The sequence below is a fragment of the Callorhinus ursinus genome, unplaced genomic scaffold (genome assembly GCF_003265705.2).
Source record: "Callorhinus ursinus isolate GAN/ISIS: 27379988/994484 unplaced genomic scaffold, GSC_fseal_2.0 scaffold11, whole genome shotgun sequence".
Taxonomy (NCBI): Eukaryota; Metazoa; Chordata; class Mammalia; order Carnivora; family Otariidae; genus Callorhinus; species Callorhinus ursinus.
In genome coordinates this window covers 11,745,296-11,751,257 of record NW_027397073.1, presented here as the reverse complement: position 1 = coordinate 11,751,257, position 5,962 = coordinate 11,745,296, and positions in this window count along the sequence as shown.

Below are 5,962 nucleotides of genomic sequence, written 5' to 3'. Positions count from 1 at the left end.
GGCTCCCGGCTCAGCAGTAAGTCTGCTTCTCCCTCGGACCCTCCCCCTTCTCATGCTCTCTCTCTCTATCTCATTCTCTCTCTCAAATAAATAAATAAAATCTTAAAAAAATGCAGTTTTTTTCTTCTGATGTTTCCAGGTGCTTCCAAACTTTAGTTTTGACCTTTCTTTTTCTTAACCTTTATTTTCCTTATTCTCCTTCGGTTTTGGACCCACTTCTAGCAGTTTTTTGTTTGTTTGTTTGTTTGTTTGTTTGTTTGTTTTTACTGTGGGTCCCTGTCCTGGAGGTAAGCCCTGCCAGGATATTTTAGAGTATACATGGTCTGAATGGCTCCAGCCTCTTCACACTTTACTCTGATGCTCTCACTCACCCACCATTGGAGAAGGAAAATCCTCTCCCATTTTTAGCTGCCATTCTCAGATTGGCCCGCACTCTGCTTTCCAGCAATATTTGCTAGCAATTCAAGGATTCCTCTATTTTCTGGTTTATATATAGTGGCCTGCTACTTCTCTGTTTCCTCTAATTCAGATGTTGCTAACATACAAGGTTTCCCCCAATAACTCATATTTTGTGACTCTTCTGAATATCTTTGCATCTACTTCTTTAAATGTTGGCCATAGATGTGTAACTTTACTACCTGTGTGGGGGTTAGGAAGATCCAGAATCTATATTTTTACTACTGCCTCTATATTTCTAGAATTCAATTTTCTAAAACCTAGGCATTTACAATCAACATGTTACTTTCTTATAGGGATAAAAGAAAGAGCACAACTTATGTATATGTAAATGAATTAGAATGTGGGGAATATATTTAGGAAATGGCATTTCTGAGTAAGTTCTAATCATTCTAGATACACCCTGCTGTTTCCTGCTATGAACTGATGCCCCAGATGATCCACATCTGTATTTACTAGGTGAGGTAAAAACATCTTCACGAGGCAGTGCAGTATAATAGAGAGAGTGTGGATTTTGAAACCAAAGAGACTGAAATTCAACTCCTTATTCCATCATTTAATGGCTGTGAAGATGTGCGCAAGATTATGCTTTAACGCTATTAATTCCCGTATTTGTGAAAGGTACATAACTATATCTCTGTTACTATATAGCTATATATATACATATAGTATATATTTTGAGTGAATTTTAGCTTCCTTTTCCAAATTGTTGACCTCCAACACCGTAAAGATCAAAACTTTTAGAACCCAATTACATGCAACTTAAACAGGTACTCTACTCAGAGGTGTAAGAAATGCATACCTTTTCCTAAAGAATTACTTGCTTTTCTATAAACTAGAATTATTTTTCCCTTTTCCCCTGGTAACAGTTTTGACTTGCCTCAACCTACTCAATTTAGGGAAATATGGGAAAGGAAGAAAAGTAGTGCAGAATCAGAAAGGCTATTGTATAGATTTAAACACACTTTATAGAACTGTCTCTTCCTACAGTGCATGACAAACCCAGAAGAAGGGTTTTTTCTTCTTCTTTTTTTTTGCCTCCTCATGCAGACTGTCACATAATGAATTACAAGCAGAATTCAACTTCTGTGACTCGCTAGAGGTGGGGGCAGAAGGTGCTCAGAAGATAGGCAACCATGATTAAAAATGTTTGTCAAATGCTAACTTTGAACATGCTGTGGTTTGATTTTTTTTTAATGTAACTATGAGCAGAAAATAGCATTTTCTCACTCCATGAAGTCACACCTCTCTTTGTCAATGGAATAGTTGATAAATCAGTGAAAACAAAATTAAATGTAAATTGAGCTTTCCATCTGGCCACTGTGACACCCTCTAATTCAAGCCAAACAACCTGTCTTTGAGGAAATCTTTTCTGAAGCACACTGGATTGACAACATTTGAAAGGTTCCATGGTTCAGGAGAATATTTTAGGCTATTTGAGAAAAAGAAAATCCTGAACAAGACAAAGGAAGACTATAAAAAACAAAATCTAGTTATTTACCTTTACTCTGAGACAGAAGGTGTGTTTGTGTTTAAAGAAAGTGAATAATTCTATGCTAGCTACCCAAATATGGTTTTGCAGTGTGCTTGTTTTCTTTAGATTCAGACTCTTTTTGTTTCCCCTTCTTTCCTTCTTGTTACTATTTCATTGATTTCAAGGATCCCAAGGGAGAAGGGAAGGAGGAGCAGAAGGAGAAGGAAACCAGTAACAAATTCAGTAACAGACAGAAACGGTCCAGAGATTCAATTGTGGAGTCTACTAAACCAGGATACTAAGCCCAGTTGGGCTATTTATTAGCTGAATGATCCTGAGCGAGTTTCTTAACTTCCATAGGCTTCAGATGTCATAATACAGGTGAATTATATGTCATATAGTAAGCACTCATTAAAAATTAGTTATTTTTAATTAACATATGGTTTGAGGACTAGGTTAGAATATTTTCTACTTTGGTAACATATTTTAAGTTATTCCATTCTTTTCTGTAGTGACCCATCAACATATACTGAATTCATTTTATATTGTACTTAACGGTGTATCCAATGATGCAGAATAGAATGAAGTTGTGATAGCTACTTCTCTTCATAGTTGGACATAACAAGTATGGAGCACACATATTGTGTTCAGAGAAGAGTCATTTAACTTTCTTCTCTTAGATATGGCTAATAGGTTTCCATAGGGGAGACAAAAGTGCAACCTTTCATGAGTTAATGAGGGAGTCCCCATTGATTATTGTCATTGAAAGTCTCCAATGACAATGATCATTTTTATGTACAGTTCTAGAGAAGAGGTGGACCAATGCATTTAAGGTGTTCTTTTTTGGGATGAAAGAATGAAAAACTGAGAAGGCGTCTTTTTTTTTTTTTTAAAGATTTTATGTATTTATTTGAGAGAGAGAGAATGAGAGATAGAGAGCACGAGAGGGAAGAGGGTCAGAGGGAGAAGCAGACTCCCTGCTGAGCAGGGAGCCCGGTGCGGGACTCGATCCCAGGACTCCAGGATCATGACCTGAGCCGAAGGCAGTCGCTTAACCAACTGAGCCACCCAGGCGCCTGAGAAGGAGTCTTTAAAATCAGAGGTGGAGATGGAGTTGAGATGTTAAGATACTTACTAGAAATGGATGCGCATAACAGAAAGAGGAAGGAAGGGGATTGGTGAGAAGAAGGTGAATGATGACAACCTGGCAAAGTCTCCACCAACCTCAGCAGAGGTTCTGGACCAAAATTTCCCCTTTGTATCATCTGAAATGGCCCTACCTTTTTACTTTGACTTTGTTCCACATATGGGCTGCCACAGGTAAGTATGACCTTGAGCAAGATGGCTCTTTGCATTTCGGGCAGGTCCTGAAGGAGCTGATGCTGGAGGCTGACTGTTGACTGTAGGCCCATAGCTGGCCACAGGTCCTTTCTCAAAAGGAGATCCGTCATTGTATCTCCATGTTTGTCACAGAGACATTCAAACAGGACCACCTGAAATTTGAGAAATTTGAGAATTATAAATCCTGACCTAGTGGACCTGGTTGAACAGACTCTAAACATGATTATCACAATAATTAATGTGTTTGGAAAGGTAAGGACACCAGGGGCCTTAGGGAAAATCTCACAAAGCAAGAAGACAGAATCAGGGTTAAGGGACAAGATGGATACAAGTACCTAGAAGTTATATTTTTGGTGGAGGAGAGCTATTTCTGGTCAGGTGTGATAGCACACAGAGTCTCTAAATACAATAAATTGTCAACTTCTCTTTATAATATTATTGTGTTGAATGTAATTTACTTCATGCCTCATATTTAAAATAAATGTATTTTAGTCTTAGCTCTTCCTACTTAGAAGTATTTTAGAGCCATCATTGTCACGTGCTCGCACTACAATATTCATATCACTCTCTCCCTTTCTAGAAAAAGACTATCATAAAAGTGCAAATCCTTGCAAGCATCATATGAAAAAGGAAAGTGTATTGTCCCCTGTTTAGTAGTGTACCTCTGTATTACTAAAATATATATTAATGTAGCTAATACTACCGGTGCCATTGAATTAATCACAGCAAAATAAATGAAATGCATTGTCCCACTTGGGGAGAAATGATTATGTAATGAATGAACTAAAGAAGATACAACTTTGGAGAGCAATATAGTGCATCATGGCTGCATGTAAAGGGACTTACTTGGGCCAGAGCCCTGAAGTGGGGAGTATCTCTGGGAGAGGACCAGGTTTTATTAGTGATACTCTTTGGCTGGGAGTAGCAACAGCAGTAGTAGGTAACTTAGCTGATACTTTCCATTCCTGTAACTGGAAAAAAAAAAAAAAAAAGGGCCTCCTTGGGATGGAGCAAATCCCTAAGGGTTTTTGGACAATTAAAATATATGTATATGTGGGGGGTGCCTGGGTGGCTCAGTTAGTTAAGTGGCTGACTCTTGATTTAGGCTTAGATCATGATCTCAAGGTTATGGGATCAGGCCCCACATCAGGCTTCATGCTGTGAGCTCAGCAGGGAGTATGGTTGAAGATTCTCTTTCTCTCTCCCACTTCCCCTGCCCATGCTTTCTTTCTCTAAAATAAATAAATAATTTAAAAAATGTATGTCCATGTGGGAGAAAACATATCTTTTGCCAGTAATGGAGGAGAGTATTCAAGATCAATTTGAAAAATTAAAAAGAGATTACACCTGTATTTATATAATGAGGTTATGTAGCAGATCATGTTAATTACATACATAAGAGAGGAAGATTCCTCTTCCTTCAGAGAAGATGGTGGTGTTTTTCTTTTTTTAAATATTTAAAGACTTTAATTTTTTCCCAGCTGTTTTAGGTTCACAATAAAATTGAGAGGAAGGTACAGAGATTTCTCATATGCCCTCTGCCCCCACACATGGATAGCCTCCTCTACAAGAGTGACACATTTGCTACAATTGATGGACCCACATTGGCACATTATTATCACCCAAAGTCCATAGTTTACCTTACAGTTCACTCTTGGTGTTGTATAGTCTATGAGATTGGATAAATGTGTAATGACATGTGTCCACAATGACAAAGTCATACAGGGTATTTCCACTGTCTTAAAAATCTCCTGTGCTCTATCTAATCATTCTTCCTCCACCCCCCCCCCAATTCCTGGCAAGAAAAAGATCAATATATTGATCTTTTTACTGTCTCCATAGTTTTGCCTTTTCCAAAGTATTATATAGTTGGAATCAGAGTATGTACCATTTTCATATGGGTTTATTTCACTTAGCAATATGCATTTATGTTTCTTCCATTTCTTTTTTTTTTTTGTAGCTTTATAGTGCTAAATAATATTCCATTGTCTGGATGTACCAAAGTTTATTTTTTTAAATTTTATTTTGTTATGTTAGTCACCATACATTACATCATTAGTTTTTGATGTAGTGTTCCATGATTCAAGGTTTGCGTATTACACCCAGTGCTCCATGCACTATGTGCCCTCCTAAATACCCATCACCAGGCTAACCCATACCCCTACCCCTCTGCCCTCCAAAACCCTCAGTTTGTTTCTCAGAGTCCATAGTCTCTTATGGTTCATCTCCCCCTCCAATTTCCCGCCTTCATTTTTCCCTTCCTATTATCTTTTTTTTTTTTAACATATAATGTATTATTTGTTTCAGAGGTACAGGTCTGTGATTCATCAGCACATACCCTCCCCAGTGTCCATCACCCAGCCACCCCATCCCTCCCACCCCCCACCACTCCAGCAACCCTCAGTTAGTTTCCTGAGATTAAGAGTCTCTTATGGTTTGTCTCCCTCTCTGGTTTCATCTTGTTTCATTTTTTTCCTCCCTTCCCCTATGATCCTCTGTCTTGTTTCTCAAATTCCTCATATCAGTGAGATCATATGATACTTGTCTTTCTCTGATTGACTTATTTCGCTTAGCATAATACCCTCTAGTTCCATCCCATCCACATCATTGCAAAGGGAAAGATTTTGGTTTTTTGATGGCTGCAAAATATACCATTGTGTGTATATATATATATATATATATATATATATA